Source organism: Lathyrus oleraceus, chromosome 6 (genome assembly GCF_024323335.1).
Source record: "Lathyrus oleraceus cultivar Zhongwan6 chromosome 6, CAAS_Psat_ZW6_1.0, whole genome shotgun sequence".
Taxonomy (NCBI): domain Eukaryota; kingdom Viridiplantae; phylum Streptophyta; class Magnoliopsida; order Fabales; family Fabaceae; genus Lathyrus; species Lathyrus oleraceus.
The window spans coordinates 461410586-461433589 of NC_066584.1; positions in this window are offsets into that span (position 1 = coordinate 461410586).

Genomic DNA, 23004 nt, shown 5'->3' on the forward strand with positions numbered 1-23004 from the left:
TCGAACTAAAACCATCTTTACTGTAATTAGTGCAACAGAACCAATTCGCGGGTCTCACTATTGAGAACCCAAATCAATATTTAAAAGTCTTTATCCAACGGTGCTTCACCTGATGCGATTCATTTAAGATTATTTCCTTTCTCCCTCAGAGATAAAGCACATTTATGGTTAGATTCACTTCCAGCTAACTCAATAACTACCTGGGAAGACCTTATGAGAGTATTCCTTGCTAGATATTTTCCCCCTAGTAAGACTGATGTTGTTCGAAACCAAATAACTAGATTTACTCAAAACCAAGGAGAATCACTTTTTGAAGCTTGTGAGAGATACAAAGAGTTGTTAAGAGTCTGTTCATACCTTCTACAATAGACTCCATTGTAACACAAAGATGAGCATCGATGTTGCCGCTGGTGGCACGCTGATGAACAAACCTTACCCTGAAGCTTGTGACCTAATTGAGGATATGGCCCAAAACCATTACCAATGGGGAACTGAATGAGCATCAGTAGAGAAGAAGGAGACCCAGGGTGGAATACATGAGATAAGTTCTATGGACATGATGCAAGCGAAAATGGACGCTTTAGCCCTTAAGGTCGAACATATTGCTACAAACTCTAACACCGCAGCGGTAGTCCACACAGAGTGTGAACTTTGTGGATCTAAAGGACACGAATCGGCAAAATGTAACCTTTTGAACGACCTGAACATCGACCAAGTGAATTACGCCCAAGGTAACCCATTTTCAAACACTTACAACCCTGGATGGAAGAATCACCCGAATTTTTCCTACAAAAACCAGAACCCTATCCAAAATTTTGCACCTCAAAGACCACAAGGTTTTCAAGCCCAAAAACCAAATCAACCTATGCAAGTTGTGCCCCAGAAGCCTAACCTTGAGAAGATCATGGAGAACTTTATATCAGGCCAGACTGAGCAAAATAAAGAATTCCTAAACCAGAACATTCACGTAAACGAACTGATAACGCAATTAGGGACGAAGGTTGATCAGATAATTACTCACAATAAGATGCTTGAAACCCAGATCTCACAGGTAGCACAAAACTAAGCCCCACAAACTACACCTGGAGGATAATTCCCTGGACAACCTCAACTCAACCCTCGAGGGCAAGCTAACGCTATCACATTACGAAGTGGGACCGCTTACGAAGGGCCTTATAACCCAGCAATGAGCGAGTCCAAAGCTTCTAAAGAAAATATACCTACCAACCAAGGAGAGGAACTAGTGGAACCCGAAAAACGAACCGACCAAGAAGGAGAAGCCAAGGATAAAACTTACAAATCACAACCCCCGTACAAACCACCAATCCTGTATCCGCAAAGACTTAAACAAACCAAAATCAATAACCAATACCAAAAGTTTATAAAAGTAATAGAGAAGCTTCATGTAGAGATTCCTTTCACCGAAGCCATCACCCAAGTTCCATCTTACGCCAAATTTATCAAAGACATCTTAACCAACAAGCGTAGGCTTGACGATCCCAAACCCTTGGAATGCAACTTTATTTCTGAGAATAAACTTTCTAAGAAGAAGAAAGACCCTGGGAGTTTTTCTATACCTTGCATTCTAGGGAGTCATGTGATCGACAAATATTTCCTAGACTTAGGCGCTAGTGTGAGTTTAATGCCCTTAGTTGTATGTAAAAGGTTAAACTTAGGAGAATTACAACCAACTAAGATGTCCCTCCAATTAGCCGATAGATGTGTAAAGTATCCTGTAGGCATATTAGAAGACATACCCGTTAGGATCGGTCAACTTTATATCCCGACAGACTTTGTGGTCATGGATATCAAGGAAGACGACGATATCCCTATCCTTTTAGGTAGACCATTTTTATCAACAGCCGGAGCTATAATAGATGTTAGAAGAGGAAAATTAACTTTCGAAGTAGGAGATGAAAAGATAGAGTTTATTCTTTCAAAGTTCCTGATGACACCAATTATAGGAGACGCATGTTACGCGATTGATATCATAGATGAATGCATAAGGGAATTTGATCAAGAAGAACCTATGATCGAACCATTTTCAAACCCGAATGAAAAGGATGACGAGCTAAAGGAAACAGAACCTCACACTAACGAATGTTTGGCCCTTACTCCAGACCTTTCACCAAGCTCTCAAAAACCAGCTCAAGAACTTAAGAAATTGCCCAAGAACCTAAGATACGAGTTTTTGGATAAAGAAATGAACCGCCCAGTAATAGTTAGTGCCACCTTAAACCAAGACGAGACAAACCAACTCTTGAATGTTTTACGAAGATACCCCTCTTCCTTAGGATACAACATCTCTGACTTAAAAGGTATAAGCCCATCCGTGTATATGCACAGGATCTCGCTAGAGGAGGATTCAAAACCTTCTAGAGAACATCAGAGAAGAATCAACCTTGTTATGAGTGAGGTGGTAAAGAAGGAAGTCCTTAAACTGCTAGAGGCTGGTATAATCTATCAGATCTCTGATAGTAAATGGGTAAGTCCTATACATGTGGTACCCAAAAAGGGAGGCATCACAGTCGTGCAGAACGAGAAGGGCGAGCATGTGGCTAAACATATAGAAGGCGGATGGCGTATGTGCATATACTATAGGAAACTCAATAAGGCAACTAGGAAAAACCATTTCCCCCTTCCATTCATAGATCAAATGCTTGAGCGTCTTGCCATACACTCTTACTTTTGTTATCTGGATGGATATTCTGGATTTTTCCAAATACCCATACACCCCGAGGATCAAGAGAAAACAACCTTCATTTGTCCTTACGGAACATTTGCTTACAGACGAATTCCGTTTGGACTCTGCAATGCGCCATCTACTTTCCAACGTTGTATGATGTCAATCTTCGCAGATTATCTCGACGGAATTATGGAAGTGTTCATGGATGATTTCTCGGTATGTGGGTTTGACTTTGAGAATTGCCTCATTAATCTTGAGAAAATCCTAGAAAGATGCGTAGAAGTTAACCTTGTATTAAACTGGGGGAAGTGCCACTTTATGGTTAAAGAAGGCATAGTGTTAGGACATATAATATCTGAAAGAGGCATTGAGGTCGACAAAGCAAAGATATAAGTGATAGAAAACCTTAACCCTCCTCAGACTGTTAGAGAAGTCTGAAGTTTTCTTGGACACGCCAGTTTTTACCGACGCTTTATCAAAGATTTCTCTAAAATAAGAAAACCCCTGACCGGCCTTCTGATGAAAGACGTTGAATTCATTTTCAATGAAAAATGTATCGAAGCCTTTAATCATTTAAAACAAGCGCTAATTTCAGCACCCATTTTACAAACTCCAGATTAGACTCAACCTTTTGAAATAATGTGTGATGCTAGCGATTTCGCTGTAGGAGATGTTTTAGGAAAAAGAAAAAATAAGAAACTACATGTGATATATTACGCTAGTAGAACCCTAGATGTCGCTCAACTCAATTATACGACAACAGAGAAGGAACTCCTAGTTGTAGTTTTTGCAATTGATAAATTTAGGTCTTATCTTGTCGGATCTAAGATTATAGTCTATACAGACCATGCGGCTATCCGTTACCTTCTAAGCAAAAAGGATGCAAAACCTAGGTTACTCATATGGATCCTTTTTCTACAAGAGTTCAACTTAGATATCCGAGACAAAAAATGAACATAAAACATAGTTGTTGACCACCTTTCCAGACTAGAGCATTTGAAACCAGACCATTTACCTATAAATGATGATTTCACCTATGACAGATTGATAGCTAAGTTAGATATCGTTCCCCTTGAACCTGATAGAGACAACTTTGGAACAGTTTCAGAGATTAGCAAAGTACCATGGTACGCTGATTTTGTGAATTATCTAGCCGCTGATATCATACCACCTGACCTCAATTATCAACAAAAGAAGAAGTTCTTTAAAGATGTAAGACATTTCTATTGGGACGAACCACTCCTTTTTAAAAGAGGAACAAATAACATCTTTCGACGTTGCGTCCTAGAAGAATAAGTTAGAAATATCATAGAGCATTGTCATTCTTCACCCTATGGTGGACATTCAAGCACATCCAATACATACGCTAAGATCCTTCAAGCTGGTCTTTATTGGCCAACACTATGGCGTGATATCCATACTTATATTATCCAATGTGACCGGTGCTAGCGCGCTGGAAACATCTCAAGACGCAATGAAATGCCTTTGAAGAACATCCAAGAAGTGGAATTATTTGATGTTTGGGGTATTGATTTCATGGGACCTTTTCCATCTTCGATGGGAAACAAGTATATTTTGGTAGTCATCGACTATGTGTCCAAATGGATAGAAGCTACAGCCTCACCCACTAACGACACAAGAGTATTCATCAAGTTGTTTAAAAACAATATTTTCCCCAGATTTGGAGTACCACGACTTGTCATAAGTGATGGTGGATCACATTTTATATCCAGGATATTCGATAAACTCTTAAGAAAGTATGGAGTAAAATACAGAGTAGCAACACCATATCATCCCCATACTAATGGTCAAGTGGAAGTATCAAACAGAGAGATTAAGCAAATCTTGGAAAAAACTGTTTCAATATCCAGAAAAGATTGGTCTAAAAAGCTAACAAAAGCATTGTGGGCTGACAAAACTGCTTACAAAACCCTATTGGAACTACACCATACCAGTTAGTCTATGGAAAGTCATGCCACTTACCTTTTGAACTTAAGCACAAAGCATATTGGGCCATAAAGGCCCTGAATTTGGATTACCTAGCATCTGGCAAGAAGCGAATCCTCGATATCCACAAATTGGAGGAACTCCGCCAGAACGCTTACGAGAATGCCATTATATACAAAGAAAGAACCAAAGCATGGCATGACAAAAGGATTGTGAAAAAAAGACTTTAATATAAGCGACTCTGTTCTCCTTTTAAATTCCAGATTACGACAAGCCCCTTTAAGGTTTCCAAAATCCTCAAATCTGGAGCAGTTGAAATCCGGAACAATTCCTGTAATCCGTTTGTGGTAAATGGACAAAGACTGAAGCAATATCAAGGAGGTGACATCCCCACAGAATTCTCTGGCCATACTCTGATTGACCCTCCGGTTCCTACCTCTTATATATAAAGTTCAGATCGTCAAGCTAACGACGTTAAACAAGCGCGGCATGGGAGGCAACCCATGATTTCTTTTTCCTTTACTCCACTTTTACTATTTCAATTTATATTTTCATATGTTATATATATATATATATATATATATATATATATATACATATATATATATATATATATATATATATATATATATATATATATATATATATATATATATATATACATATATATATATATATATATATATATATATATATATATATATATATATATATATATATATATATATATATATATATATATATATATATTTATGTTTAGACTAACAGTTGCAATGTTTGCCATTTCAAGTGTCCTCTATTTTTAACCTAACTTTTCAGGATGGAGAATTTTGACACCATGCTAGTGATCTTTCGTGACCCAGTACAGGAGCTATGCTACGCCATGCTTTCCCAGCGTCCAATGCTGCCCACCAGATATCCTGATTCAAGCTGTATGGAAGCATTAGGCATTGAGCCTAGTGTCAGGCATATATGCAGTCAGCTGCAATGGGAAGAGTATACTGAAGCGATGAATGTGACTTACAGGAACCTCACTTTGGAGTTCTTGAGCTCGCTAAACTATGAGCCCTATGTTGGTCACGCTAGTGATGGTGGTTACATTAATTTCAGGATGTTTGGGACAGAGTACACCTTCAACCACAAGCGTTTCGGTGACTTACTTGGATTTCAGACTTCTTATGATGCCTCATCTGAGCTCCCCATGAGCTATTTCCTGAGTAGAGACGTTGAGAAGTTCTGGAGTGACATTACATGTGGAGGTAGCGCTGACCCTTCCATCCAAATCTCTAACAAGATCCATAATCCTACTTTCAGATATTTTCAGATGATTATTGCCCACGCCTTCCTGGGGAAGAGTGACACTGATACACACGTAAGTGCTGAAGAGATTTTCTTCATGTACTGTACCACTCAGCCACGTCCAATAGCTTGCGGGGATATATGATCAATAGTATCTATCTTAATGCTTGCTCCGCTGTGAGTCCTATACATGTTGGAAGCACAGTAACCCATATAGCCTCCGCCCTATGACTTGATAGAAGGCTATTTCACCTAACATTTTACTGCAGTTTTACTTTGATGAATATTGACTTCTGTCTGGACAGTGGCCTCATGAGGAGATCTTCTTTCCACCCAGACCAATACAGGCTCTTGATCGAGGGTGAGACTATCCACTACTTTACTTTACCAGACCCTTAGGTTACTTGTGTTTATAATCAGGCCAACTGGGCCTATGCCATAGAAGGCCAAGCTGAGACAGTAGATGAGCAGAGAATCCCACCTGAAGCAGAGCATCATCCAGCACCTACCAGAATCAAAGTCCTCACCAATAATCCAAATCTTCAGAGTCCAAGTATGCATTCTGAGCTTGTTAAGCTTCGTATGGAGATAGCCCAGCTTCGCCAGGAGCTTGCTGACATTGCTTTGCAGGTCGAAGTGTCAGATGCCACACATGCCACTGAAGCCGCTATATTGAACAATGAGATCGCTGACCTTAGACACCAGATTGCAGAGCTCCGAGGATCTGAAGTTGAGGAGACTCCATTATTCCTTGGACATTAATGATATCATCGACCGAGAGTTTCCATTTGCTTTACTTATTTCCCATTATTAAACTTATTATTTATGTTTTCTTTGCTTATTGAATTTATGCTTGCTTTTCCTTTCCTATCATCTCTCGACCCGTGACTTATTACTAACTAACTAACTAACTATTTTATATTTATTTATTTATTACTATTATTATGTTTTATTTCCTTTTTTATTTTACTTTACTTTTTTATTTTGTCATTTATCAAGCTTAATAAAAAAGGCAGCATATTATGAAAGCCTATGTACACCCCCTTTGCAAAATAAGGAAAAAGTTGAAGCCCAAGAAGCAAGGAACAAGCCCGGCCCAAAAACAACAATTCTGGAGCCATGGCGGGAGCCATGGGGTCTGTACATTTAACGGGACAGAATCCCTAAATCTCCCATTTTTCCTTCTTCAACCTCTCAAACCCCATTTTTTCCCTCCTTCCAACTCCATTGAAGTCCACGAAAATTCCCAACTTCATCATTCTAACCCCAACCCATTATCATTTCCAAACTTCACTCATCAATTTCCTCCACCAAAAACTCATTACAATCCCATTTTCACTTCCTTACTATAAAAACCCATTTTCTCTTCACTCACCATCAATGGCTGGAATGGAATTCAACAATATCATCCTTCGCGGAGGGAAACCTGGAGAGCGTCAGAACAAAATTTTACAGAAGTTGCAAACACGGGAAATTCTCGTCACCAGGTATGTAGATGAGGACTGTTTGTATACTTTAGGGACGTATCATAGTATTTTTCACATGCAAGATAATTTAGGATTGCATGAGATTTTTGCTAAGAAGGAACCCACCTATGATAGGCTGACTAGGGAATTTCTAAGTTCCCTAATTTACACCGTTCATCCTGGCACTGCTAGCATAGTTGGTATTGTATGTTTTAGAATGTTCAATGTTGAATATGAGTACACTACCGACGCCTTAGCATGTTTGTTAGGAATGCCTTACGGAGAGGGTGCCATTTGTGAGACACCATTAGATGCAGAATGGGCACTCGAAGCATTTAACTTTTGGAATAGATTATCAAATGTGGCTGTCACTTCTTTTGAAGGAATTTTAGCCTCCATTATTCATAACCCGGCCATCCGTATTTTTCGATATCTTTAGGCATGTACTATTTTTGGTCGGGAAAATTCTAATAAAGTAAATGCTCGCGAGTTGCTATTTTTATAGGGTTACCTTACTAATCGAAGGATCAATCCTGTTCCTTTTATACTTGCACATATGTCCTCCATTTTGAAAAAAGGAAGAACCATTTCTTTTGGTGGATTAATTACTTCTATTGCTAGAGCACTAAATCTCAACGCTGAGTTAGCTACCTTAGAACTACTCCCTCACCGCACCATTAACTTGAAATTTTTGAAGGAATATGAAATTATGCAAGGTGCGTCGAGTGGGCGGTTATAACCTTATGATCCATGGTGTAGCTATACCGAGTGTTGTTCTACCTTGCTCTCAGTGTACAGATGTGCGACATGCAAAGGAACTGGACATATGATCTCGATGCTCCACCTTTTACCGGTCCTTTGCCACCTAATGTCCCTATGGACGATGGACAAGAGACCGATGATGAGTATGACCGGCGCGACTAGTCCCCTGCTCATGATATTCCTACACACACTGCACCTTCTTCTTCTGACCATTTTGCAGGTACCACTCCTGGTTTTTACATCACTGAGGAGATGTGGCGCGAGCATCTGGCTCGGGAAGAAAGGCGTGACACCCTTCTAAATACCATAAACCAACAATTGACTGATAATATGAATTTTATGGTAGCCTTCCAGCAGCGCACTGAGCAAGCACATCGGACTATCACGGAGTCCTTGCTTGCGATCACTAATGAGCAGCATCGCCAGCCACAGGCTACTGGGCGGCACTTCTCACTTATCGAGGCCAACCAGGGGTCTCTCTTAGGTCGCTCTAGGCATCTGCAGGAAGGTCTTAGTACTCGTAGTAGGAGTCGTCAACCCAGGCATCCTGACCAGGGCGGTGACAATACCGGTGATCAACCATAATTCTCTCTCTTTTAGGTTACTCCTACCCTATCTCATATCGAAACATTGAGGACAATGTTCGGTTTAAGTGTGTGAGGAGATTTTTATCGCTTTCCTTTATTTTCAATATGTTTTGTGTGTTTTAGTTGTTTTCTTTTCTTTCAATAAAATAACATGTGTTTGACGAGTCATCTGTGTGGTGTAACCGTACTTCTCCCATTCCTTTAGCCTTACCAAAAATTTTGTGAGCAAAGAAAACAGTGTATTTTGAATATTCAGGCTATAAGACAGGTTTATGACAGGATGTAAATATTTGGGAAAACTTTTTCTAAAAATCGATATCGTCTTGACACCATAGGCTTCATGATTATAAGAGTCGATCCCGATAACCCGTATGTTATGGCCCTAATTTTTGTTCCAAATAAGTCCTTAAGTAGTTTATCCTTGCAGTCCGCTCCGGCTTAAGCATGCTCTACGTAGGGGACCGGTGAAAATAAGTGAATGATCATAAAAATTTATGCTTTGTTCTCTAGTTGTATGAAATTCCGGGCTAGGTGACTCTCTCACGGTCATTTAACCCAACAAAATAAAGAGGCTTGCGAAAAATGCAGAAAAATAAAAAATTATATAATAATAGGCCCATTGTTGGTTGGTTCAGAGGTATCTGGTGCTGAACTTGGTAGGGTAGATTATGATCCAATCCCTCACAACTACTATTGGGTTAAATAAAGGGGCTACACCAATTTATGTACCAGAGCCCCATGCTTAAGATCATAATCACTAACCGGTCACCTTACTATGAGTATGTACGGATAACGGGCTTAATGTGATTGCACCTGAATGAAAAGGACTTGAATAAGATGAGAAGAAGGCCTAGGTATGGTGGAGTGATATGGATTGATTTGTATAGGAACGAAGCCTATGACTGTATTTGCAGAAAGTGTCACTACAATATCCTTAGTTCGATTCGTTAGTACCTATCGATACATTCCTTGAATGAACTTATAAGCCTTTTTAGCCTTGAATTAACTCTGGTTGATACTGTTTTTCTTGCATGAGCTATAAAGAGTTTTACTTGAGGACAAGCAAAGGTTTAAGTGTGGGAGAATTTGATCACACTGAATCACACCGCGTATTTGGCTCGGATTACACATGTTTATTAGGTCTTTATTATCATTTTGCTTGTGTTATGCTTTCTTTTGTGTTGTTTTCAGGTATTTAGCTCTTTCAGGACCTTTTTAGAAGAAACGAAGCAAAAAGACCAAAAAATTAGGGTTTTCGGCAAATATTGTACTCGTGGCGTTCTGCATGGCGGCCGCTATAGGAGAAGTCATGACACATCAGCCCTCAACCAGGAGGAAACTGCCACGACCCCATGAACTTCCCCATTTACTCAAATGGCGGGCGCCATGGAGGGGTGGCGGGCGCCACCTTTGAATTCCACATTCCCACTAAAGAGAAGTTGAAGGGCATCCTGGTCTTTGCATGTTGTTGAGTTCCTCTATAAATAGGTCGTTCTAGTTCACTTCCAAATCACCCAACTTAGTTTACAACACTAAGACTATAATATCATCTGTAAAAGCGGTAATCCGTCACATCGAGGGGTTATCGCACCTTAGTGAAATTGAGTTGGAGCACTTTGATTTTGCTGTCATCTTTATTTTCAAAGTCAAAGGTTTATTTACTTCCTTGTACCAAATTTAAAGCCTCCGTTTGGAGCAGGTTCTAATTTAATCGCTTTTTTATTTTACTTGTCATGCCTTTATTTATTTAATTCCTTGTCATGTTTTACTTTATTTAATTTCCTTGCCATGCCTTACTTTATTTAATTACTTGCCATGCCTTACTTTATTTAATTCCTTGTCATGCTTTACATTATTTAATTTTCTGCCATTGTCTTTATTGCTCGTTTTAATTGTTTTACACGCTTTACTTGTTCTTCACGCCTTACATTCTAAACTTCTTTTCATCATGTTCAATATCATTGCATTTGTTTGTATTACCGTGTATGACTAAATCTTTCAAAGGTTAGAATGTAAGGATCGCGGTTAAAGAGATGTTTCACATATTGCATCTGTAGAAATGCTTTAGGGGCTGTTTTGATTTTTAATTCGAGTTTTTCTGAAATAAACTTGGTTAATTTTAACTACTCAAGGAGTGCGAAAGCACCCTGGCTTAGTTAACTAAGAATTTTTATCACTTTAAGGAAAAATGATTTTTGAAACTGTTTTCGGACGCGTTGATAGATTTTAAATCAGGAAACTCCTTGGGTAAACTTTCTGAATGAAAATCACTTTTCAACTAAGCTTACGAGTCTTATTTCTTAAAAATAGGTTTACTACTTTAGCGTTCTGCGCACCTTTTATAAGTGACAATAAAATGTCTTAATTTAAGGGTAAACTCGGCTCTAAATACGTGAAAGCGACAGTTCTGTTAAATGGATTCTTTTCAAGAGTAGAAAATATTGCCCCATAAATAGTTCTATTTAGACAATCGAAACATCGTTTAACTGACGTGAAATACATTCAAGCCTATCTTTATCTGCACTGTATTTATCATTTTCTTTATTTACTGTTATTTTGCGACATCAATATCTCATTTGTACCACCTTAGATAAACATCATAACAATAGTAATCGATAGATTGACGATTTGGTCCCTGTGGGATCGATAATCTTTTATATTACTCTGACGCGATTAGTGCACTTGCGAATAGAGCGATCATTATATTAGTGATGTTAAATAGGTATCGTTATATTATTTATGATTAATGATTATGAATGGGGTTGCACGTATTGAGCAAACACATAATACTCCAAAGGCAAGATCCTCAGCTCTGTCTTTCCGTACGAAAGTATATTTTCCCACCTGGCTTCATAAAATATTCCTTGCTGGCTACATGTGATTAGAGATATATGCAACTTACCTGATAAGGATAAGTTTGGACGAGTTAATGCATAAAAAATATGCTTAAATTATTAACTAGACTAGAATCGACAATAATTGAATTTGAAATGTGATTAATGTATTGAGGTTTGATCAAGAACAAAAAGGTTAGGTAATAATTTATTCCTAAATAAATTATGTCTAGAATTGCAAGGTGGGTCTTGAAGACTTACGTAACGCGGTGGTGATACCATTGAAATTCAAATTGTCTTTCAATTTTTTCCTCTGCCCCTCATTTTATTAGGGACTTACATCTTTCCCTTTTCTTTTTGTCTCCATTCCTCTCCTCCCTCTCTATTTCTCCTAATCTTACTCTCTCTTTATTTATCATTTTTTTTTTGGACAAATGTATCTGTCTTTCTAATTTTTTTAATTTTTTTATTGTTACATATGAGTAAATATGTTTTGAAAAAAAAGAAAGTAAATGGGCTAGAATCTAAAATAAGTCTATACTGTCCCGTTCAAATTGACTAATTATTTAAGAAATATATATATATATTTTGAATGAAAATATATATATATATATATATATATATATATATATATATATATATATATATATATATATATATATATATATATTGAATGAAAATATATATATATATATATATATATATATATTTTGAATGAAAAAAAAAAAAAAAATATATATATATATATATATATATATATATAGATTTTCATTCAAAATTATAAATGGAAATAATTGGATATATGATGATATTGAATAGTGATTCTGATCTCATTTATGACGGCGCAAGGTGTATCTGGTTAGTACTCCCAACGTTCAAGTAAGTTCAAGATTCAAGATCAATGTAGTGAAAAGTGAAGATCAAAGAATGTACAATGCTCTTTGCGTGTGAAGTGATTTTATACATTGCATCAAATTGAGTAGATTGGAGATGGATTAGGCCTTAGTTATTTGGAAATTGGGCCGATCCAAAACAATTCTCCCAAGGCTTTGCCGGACATTGGAGGAGCAAGGGGGAAGACTTAGGTAATTTTACCAGCATTCTAGACGTTGTCCGGTGTGAAATGGAATTAAAACGTCTGTAATCAGTTGAAAAAGCAGCGGGGAACAAACACATCAAAAATACGGTCTCATCATAAGAACGATTACTAGCCCTCTTTTGACACGTGTAGTGTCGTGACTAGCTAGAGCATGATGCACTTTATAGTAAAATCCAGTGCACTTGAGTTGATGTGTATCCACGAGGGGAAATCTAATTGTTAATCTTGTAACTTCTTTCTCTTGTTGGTCTAAACCTTTCAACTGCCGCTGCTTATAAATAACGTGAACTGAGTATTTGGAAGTTTTCGTAACCCTTGACATTCAAACTTACAGTTAACTTTTCAAAAAACATATTCTTTTCCTCTTCCCTGTGAATATTATTAGAAGTGATCTTTAGTATTTTGCTCAAAGCTTTTTCCTTTCTCCCTCTTCTCATGTTCCACCAATTTCACATAACCAGATACCATCATAACTCAAGCTTTTATCTTCATCATTTTCTATTTTCTAGTCAGGATAAGTGACAATATTGTTGACTTAGTGAGGGACTCTAAAGCCTAAATTTTGTATGCCTTTATAATAGGGACATCCCCTGATTTCACCTCCCTCTTTTCGGCCACAATCACTTGGACTCATAAATCATACCCCTATTTGACGATTCTGATTTAGAAAGGGTATTTAGAAATTCCTTGGAGGAAAGAACTTCTTCGCCTGCTTCATAAAAAAACCTTGTATCGAACGTTGGCAGAGAGGTTAATCGCGTCGAGTTCCCTATGTCCATTCACATATTATTCGAGGAGGAGATACAAGCCAATTAGAAGAGGAGAAAAGATGCTAGAGATTATATTCAACTTTTCCTAAAGACCGATAACTGTGAGACCAACGATGCTGAAGTGAAAGCCCACATGGATCTTCAAGATCAACCATATGCGATAGAGTGCGATTGGTTAGACATGGAAATAGTAGGAACTTAATTGGTTATGAGATTTGATGTTGATATAAATGCGACTGGAATCATGGTCGACGATTCCCTAGAATGGTTGGCTCATCGAGTGGACCCGAAAAAAAGGATATACATTTCTTTTGATGATTGCATGATCCCGTTCTATGAATGTATGATCACAAGAATATGGTTATGGTCTCCCTTCTATGACTTTGAGGTAGCCGTACTGAAGTATTTACAAATTTCTTCTTCACAATTTTATCTGGATCCTGAGCGTTCATGAAGGTATTTCAACTATTTGCTGAGAAAAATCTTGGAAACCTTTCCTCGGACTATTCCTTGATCTGTTCCATCTAAGACTCACCTCTCATTTAAATTTTCACAATCAGGGTCTCATTAGCTTTCATAAGTTCAATCCTTAGTTCGACCCCTTTACTCTGAACTAGGGTGATTTTCTAGGGTGCTTCTTGCTTGTTAAACCACTCACACCCACTACCCATCTCATTTTTTTCCACCTCCCTGTCGATTCACATTACTTCTTCCTGATTTTATATCTGAAGTTCTTGTTAAAAATATACTTTAATCAAGACGCTCATTCTTATTATACCAAGTCCAGCTCTCTTCCTCCAGACAAGGTAGCAATGAATGAGGAAATATAATATTGATTTCAGGGGCTTGGCTATGAGGAAGAGTTTGGCCCCATTAAGTTGTCCCTTACCAAGGTGAGAAAAAGGAGGATTGACACTCATGTTAATTTGAGTCTAATTATCCAGAAGGAGAGGAAAAATATATTCAATGACAGCGGAGTCCTCATACTTTTTTGACTTGCGTGATTACATTTTACAAATAGCATGGAAAAGGTAAACAAGTCGAAGTTATTCTACAACCTTGAAAATGCTCAAGGTATTCAGACAATCGTGCCTCCTCTGACAACCATTATTTCTACTCCAGCCCCAACTCTTACCTCGATCATTGGAACTTCTACTCCTGAACTCAAGGTATACCAACTTGTGGATGTTGCGGCCACTTTAATAGTGGGAGAATTGACCACGCCTCAAGTTTCAATAAAGAGGGACCAAAATAAAGATTAACACTCCTCCTTGGGCGAGGTTTCTCCAAAAGGAACTCATGTCACCGAGGATGGTGCTTTTGGAGAGGTATCTCCCTTCATTTGGAATCCAGATGTCTTCTCTTCCCGGTTTGTTCGCACTCCTAAGAAGGCTATTACTACTATTTCGATATCACATTTATCCTTACTTTAGAATCTCCCTGAGGTAAAAATGGAACTCGTCTTTGAGCTTACTCACAACCTATTCAAGGTTGCTTCTATATTATCTCTTATCTCTGATGGTCGGGAAAACGTCTTGGGTCTAGGTAATCTCACGAAAGAAAGGGATACTTGGAAAGGGAAATGTGAAACTATGGAAATGATGTGCTCTACTCTTAAAGAGAAGCTTGTTGCATTGTAGAAGAAGGTTAAAACTAACAACTCTTTGTAAGACGGGGCAAGAATCCACAACTCTCCTTCCACTTTGGCTGCTTGGGTGACTAAGCCAGAGGATGCCCTTAAAGAGGTGGTATTAGAATGTGTTTGATGTTATTGATGAAAAGACTAGCCAGGTGGATGGGCATTAGAAAACTCTTCTTCAGGAATCTGAGGCTCATGTTGACACCTTGAAAGCTCTTTAAGACGAGGTGGGTGATCTGAGGCAGGCGCTTTGTGTTATACCCCCATTTTGTTTAGCTATTTTAAATTTTTAAGCAACCAACCTTATTTTGTTTTGCCCAATTTTTTTTTTAGTTTTGTAGACACACCGGTTGAAATGATTTCTTATCAGCGCGTAAAATCAATGAACAATGTTTTCAGGTTTAGGCCTGCAACTGCCTGTTTTATTGAACTACATTACACATAGTTTAGTTTGATGTGCTATTTTTGTCTGCATCTATGTGTGTTTGCATTTTGATTAGTTTGAGCCTTTTCATCAGAGTATTTTTAACTTCAATGTTTGATCTAGGACTGTTTGTTTTACAGAACTTTATTGCATGTAGATTATTTTAGTGCATTCATTTTTCTTTTTCGTATATTCATGCATTCTACTTTTATTCGTTTTAATTCATTTTTATTTGTTTTTAATCAGATTAATTATAAAAAATAAATAAGTTTTTGAATAAAATGTCCAAGGGTAGAATTGGTATTTTATTAAGTGTGAGAACCCTAAATGAGGGGTATAAATGCTTAATTATTGGAGCCAATTAAAGCAATCCACAATCGCTCTTCACAATTCTCTCTCATATTTTCAATTAAAAATCATGAGAGAGAGAGAGGCTCTTCTCCTTAATCCACCTACACCTCTCACATCCATACTCTATTCATCTCAAATCAAAACAAATCAGTAATCAATAAAAAATAAAAAGCTAAACAAAAGTTGAAGAAGATTTTCTCTTCTTCTTCGTTCAGTACACTTTGTCTCTCTCCATCAAAACCCTAATAACCTTCACCTCACCGGAGATTTCTCCCCCATAATCACCACCATACCACACCTTAACTCACACATTCCTTCATCTTCTCAGCCATTCCTTTAGCCTTTTTTAAATCACTCAAGCGAAAAAACCACCATCACCATTTTCGCTCACCACCATCCTTCGTCACTTTCACCTAACCGGTCACCACACATTATCTCACGGCCGCGCCTCCACCTAACGTCACACGAAATATTTTTCTTCTTCGAATAATAAGAAACCTAATTCAATGGAACTAAAATTCGACCTCCCAGACAACAACCGTGCACCACCTCTCTTCTCCAACAACAACAAACCGGTTTCATCATTACTTTTCACCGCTTCAACTCGTGGTTGACTCGATTTCGTTTATGTGAGTATTTCCCTACTGTTATGGGTAATGTGTGTTGTTGTTGTGTTTGATATTATTGTATTTGAGATCATTAGCATTGATGATTATGTGTTTAAATGTTGTTAGTTTCAATATTTCGATTACGTGCTCTTTTCATATCAATTTGGTTCTGGACTCTATGATGGACTTTTGTTAGTTTTTAACATGTAATGACTATGTAATAATGTAAATATTTGGTATATGAGTTGTTGTTTGTTGTTTATTATTGTGTCGGTATAGATCCGAGCATATTATGTGTGTTCAACTTGGTTTTATTTGTCATTATTGCGTTACGTGCATTTTGTTTCGATTGCGATGAGCATATTTTGCATTAGCAGTTTGCTCACTGGTTTTCTTTTGTTTGCACGCAAGATTTTGAACTCTTTGTCGTGACGTTTAACTCAAATTTATGCATGTTTTGAGTAGTTCGACATAACATCAATTCGCGCTTGCTTTCGCTTCTTTGCATTTTGTCACATGACGTTACTCTTTGTTATGATACAATATGTTTTATTATGTGTTGTTGTATTTTATTTCGATTACGTTGATCACGCTTTATGCTAGCAACTTGTTGTTTGATTTATGTTGGCATGCGACATTTCGATTATATTGCATTTAAATCATATGTTATTTAGATTGTATTGCACGTCCTCCCGTTACATGAACTCAATTCGCGTCCTCGCATTTCATTAATTTAACACACGCATGTTTACTTATCGATTTAATTATGATGAATGCATGATGATTATGATTACTGTATGCGCATTGTTGTCCTATCATTTTGTTGCGTGTGTGAGTGTGGTATTGCATTGCGTACTATTTGCGGCGTTAAGTTACGCCATCGCGTTAGAACTCACACTACCATAAATAATACATTTTATGATGAAACTTTGACCTCAACGAACAAAAAATCGAGGTGTAAACCATATACGCGTCACATACTATTTTTTCTTTAAAAAATATCATATATTTTCTCGGTTTAGCTAGAAACCGAGGGATAAAGTATTTAGAGGACACGCATTCGAATCTCAACAACTACATTTTAGCATATTTTAAAAAAATATTTTTCTGATATATTACCTCGATTTTGCTGAAATCCGAGAGATAAAGTATTTAGATGACACGTCTTCGAATCCCAACAACTATACTTTATCATCTTTTAATTTTTAAAATTTTTTTTATGACATATTACCTCGGCTTTGCTGAAAACTGAGAGGTAAAGTATTTAGAGGACACATCTTTGAATCCTAACAACTACATCTTATCACCTTTTAATTATTTAAAAAAAAAAATTATGACCTATTACCTCAGTTTTGCTGAAAACCGGGGGGTAAATTAGCGTATTTTTAAAAAAAAAACTGATGACCAATTTGATGAAATTAAGTAGCGAATCTTTGCCGTCCATTTATGAAGCAAAAATGGTAAAGACATTGACAAATCATCAATTCACATAAAACATTGGTGATCTGCATGAAACTCTCACTAGCCAATCAAAACGTGAATGCCACAACTATCCATCTTGGATGCAAAGTGCTAATATTCATACTTAACATATTGAAAACAATGATAATGAAAACAAGAGCAGAAAAATATTTCATGGTTATTTTATTAACGTAATATTTTCTCTAGTAATTATTGTTAAAAATATTTAATGTTAGTTGGAAAAACATGAAAATAACTTATTAATGTTAGTTGAGTTGTATCAAATAAAATATTTAATATTGTTGTTGTTGTTGTTGTTATTGTTGAAGTTTAGTATTTAACGATTATATTGATTTTGTTTACTTATTGTTGTTATTGTTTAATGTTTAAAGATTCCATGAATTTTGTTGTTCTTATTGTTGTTAAGATTTAATGTTTAATGATTCTATTGATTTTGTTTTTCTTGTTGTTATTGGTGTTATTGTTGATGATAGTGAAAAAGATTTAGAATTTGTCAAAAAATTTGATGCTTTGTAAATTAAAACGAAGAAAAAAAACAACTTAAAAATAAAATTTTGTAAAGAGGACTTTACCTCTCGGTTATTGTTAAAAACCGAGGTAAAAAGTAATGCAATTTTGAAAATTAAAAAAATGCAGTTGTTGGGGATTGAACCCATGATAAGTGTCCCTTTTCCCCTTAGTTATTTGGCAGGATTTGATGTGGTCTTTTGTTATCTAGCATGTGTAACCGAGGTTATATCCCCTTCGCGTCCGAGGTGAAATGAGGTTATTTATAATAGTATCACGATCTCACGTTAGAATTCGTGACCTCGTGTTAGAACTAGTGACCTAGCGTTACAATTCATACATTAACCCAATTTGTGCCTTTGCGTTACAACTCATGTCTTTACTTTACCCTTGCGTACATTAATCAATTTCGTGCATTGCTTTTTTTGCGTTAGATTTTATCAAGCTTATTTTCCAAATTAAATTGAATATTTTCATAATTTAACTTAAAACCTTTTCACCACTTAATAAAATCATTTCTCAATAAAACTGGTTGAAAAGGGAATGAGGGGTGCACATGTTTCCGCTCCTCGATTAAATGAGTGATTGGTGCACATCATATTGCTCGAACATTCGTATTCTAAATAAAACACTTTAATCTAACTTGGATGAAAAAGGGAATTGGGGATGCACATCCTTCTGCTTCTGGAATAAGCAAGTGGGAGGCGTACACCTCGCTGCTGCGAATATTCGTCTTCCGCCAACAATTTTCAAAAATCCAAACTTGGACGAAAAGGGAATGGGAGGTGAACACCTTTTTTATCCTCGAATAAACGAATGGTTGGCGTATGCTTCACTGCTCGAGTATTCTTTGTCTTCCTAAAAACAATCTCAACCAATCAAACTATCATTTTCCCACCTCCGCGTGACGATAAACCTTTTTTTTCAAATGAACAATGTTTTATCCATTCTACCGCGATACAAACAAACACTTAAGCCTCTCATGCATGAGTATACACACATCATATAACCGTTCAAATGCGATCAAACATGATCCATTTTGACGCGACATCCAAATGAGCGCTTAAGCTTTTCATGCGCGAGCATATAAGTAACACTTAACCACTAGAATGCGACCTAAAAATTCATTAACAAAAATCAACAACAAATACATGGTTTTCTTGCCAAGAACTACATAACTTTGAGTTTTCCAACGCACATGGGGATACGTAGGAGCTGGATTCAAGATCTCGTCAAGTACTATAACAAAAAATCCAAAATTACCATTGTCTTGCCCATAATTACATAGCCTTGAGTTCCTCATCGCCCCTGGGGATACGTAGGAGTCAAATTCAACGTCTCATCATGAACTATAATAAAAAATCCTAAATATGTATTTTCTTTCACAGAACTACGTAGCTTTGAATTCCTCATCGCACCTAAGAATACGTAGGAGCAAGACTCGCAATCTTGTCAAGCACCCTAATAATTTTATTTTTTAATTTTAGTATTTTCTCTCTCCTTTCAGACCTTTAATAATTATAAGAAATCATAAATGAAAGATAACATCCTATTCGTAAAGCTAACTAAATGGTTCTCGTTCAGTACAACAGATGTGAGGAGTGATAATACATTCCCCTTACATATCCGACTCCCAAACCCGAATTTGTTTGTGATGGCCATTTTCTTTTTACTTTAAAGGTTTTATCGATATTTTCCCTTTCCTTTTGGAATAATTAAATTTCGGTGGCGATTCTGTTATTATTCGAGCATGCGAACACCCGTGGTATTTTTTGCGTCGCGACAATTTGTGATTCCCTTCAACGACTATGCAAGTTATGCTCGGGGTCCGTGACCGAGTCCTTGAACAAGAGAGGAAGTTCTGCCGCGATAACATAATTTCAGATGAGACACTGGATCCATTTCAGGATGCTCCTGAGGTGACTCAGGAGGGTGATCATTGTACCTCAGACCTATATGTTTCGTCGCGATCTTTCTTTTCCAATGTATTATTTTATTTCCTATAATGTTTCCCAGATTTTTGTGCCATGTGTGTAATAATTATTTATTTTTATGAAAATACTTTTACCTCAATGATTTGGTATTGCTTAGCTTAGAGATTTACATTTAGCTCCATTTTAACATTATTGTTATGTTGCATCTTTGATTGTTCTTTCATCCTGCATAACAAAGTTTGTTTGCTTAGGTCGGGACTGGCGACGCCCAATGGTCACGACAAGATACTTGTTCTGGGTGTGAGAACCCCAAATGATTGCTTTACGAGAGCACTCATGCATTTTATTGAAATAAAGTGACATATATTCCTATTGAAATAAATCAGGTCTGTCTTAAATTTTAGTTGATATGTTTGTTCGTTGTATTTAACGTTTGTAGCAGTAGTGTATTTTTCTATGCACTGCATTTGGCGAGTTATCTGTGTTTCCTAGGGAGAATCATATGACTAGAGAATTCGGCATGATATAGTAATATGTATGTATTGTGCTCCGCGTCACCGAAGACAATTCCCTGGCCAAGGGTAGGATCCTTGTCCCTGTCTCGAGGCTTGACTCGAATCGAGGTGGACGTCTTTGGGCTCCACCGCATGTGCCCTTGGATTGGTTAGATCCGGGGAGCGCTAGCTTCGCAAAAATGCATGTAGTATAGTTAGATGAGAAGACAAGTGAGCGATGCATTTAAGCCATATCAAAATCAGTAAAATACGTTAAGCCTGTATTGAAAACACAATCAGACATGGAATATGTTTAAGTCATGTCAGAATAACAAAAATGTGTTAAGTCTATATTGGATACGCAATCATGCAATGAATGTGTTTAAGTTGTGTCATAATCACATAAATTAATTTAGTCTATATCGCATACGCGGTAATGTATTTCATCTTCGTTACACATGTCTTAAGCACTCTAAAAGAAAAAGAGACAAAGAAGCATACAACAGAGGAAGAAAGAGATATATATATATATATATATATATATATATATATATATATATATATATATATATATATATATTCGTTACAATGAAATGACTAGATAGATAAACCTTAAATAGTAACCTTTTTGCGGACGAATGTCGTCTCGAGTCTTTGGCATGTGTCCTCTTTCGAGGCTCCGGGGGCGCACTTTTCTTCTTTAAGGTGTTTCATTTGTTTGGGAGAGGTGTCGAAACAACCCCACTTCGTATTTTCCCGTTGGGGCATCGCTGGGTGGTCAAAATTTTGGTGGTATATCTTGAGAACGACTGTTGAAGGCTTAAGACCCATGGAGTTTCCTTTGTTGAATGTTTCACTGGGGCTTAAACTCCATAGCTTCTTTCTTACTCTAGAGTACACACACACACACACACACACACACCACACACACACACACACACACACACACACATATATATATATATATATATATATATATATATATATATATATATATATATATATATATATAAAGTAATCCACATATGGACGATGGTCCGCGTATGGGTGATCCGGCCTAGTGGTCGACTTTTTCTAAATTTGGTATGATTGTCGGATGCGGACGGAGTTCCTTGAGAGATATGCCTCCTTGACTTGCGTCAGAGGAGTTTGGATAGCACTCCTCATCTAGTGTTTTCTTTGGGGCGACAATGTCGGCCAAGAATCTGGGATTGCAGTTGAATGGTCTCCTTACAGCTAGAGTCAAAGATTTCTTTCCTCAGACACACTTGCGAACCTCTAATCTTTAATCTGGCCTGAGGAGACCCCAACGCCTTAAATGGAAATCTTGTGGTACCATTATGAGGCACCCCGATACTTGATCGGCACCCGACATTAACTTTTAACTAGCCATATCCGGATGCCATTAACTATGACCTCGACATTTCTTTGATCTTTCGTGATAATTATCATGTCGATGACGGGAGACAACATTGATGTTAGATCGAAAGATGGAAAGTGAATCTTCAATGTTATCTTCGAGGAACTAACATTCACTTTTCGGTGCTTCCATAACGAATCTAGATCTGGATTTAGATCTAGGATCTTTTCTTCTTCTTCTCAGAGTTCCCAAGGGAAATTAGAGATCTAGAGATCTGGTTAATCGTCGCTAACATGACAACCGTCTGGATCGAATGTGATAGATCTCCGCATTTGACTCTGAATGTTCTTGATTTGATCATTTGAGGTGGTTTAGAATTGGTAAATTGGAGTTTGGATATGAAATTGTAGAAATCCAGATCTTGAACATCTATGTTCGTGCGATGGAGTTGGAAAGAGAACATGAATTCGTGGAAAACATAGGAATCTGAAGTCATCCCACATACGGTGTCAATGTTCCGTTAAGGACTATAAATTGATGCATTTGGATAACTTATAATTTTGAATGGTTGTGTTGATCTCCTTTACAGTGGTACTGGGTGGACTTGCATAGTTAACACACAAACAACCAAGCAAATTTAAGATTCAAGATGAATTTAGTGAAAATTGAAGATCAGAGAATGTACATTGCTCTTTGTGTGTAAATTAATTTTATACCTTAGATCTAGTGGAGTAAATTTAAGATGATTTATGCCT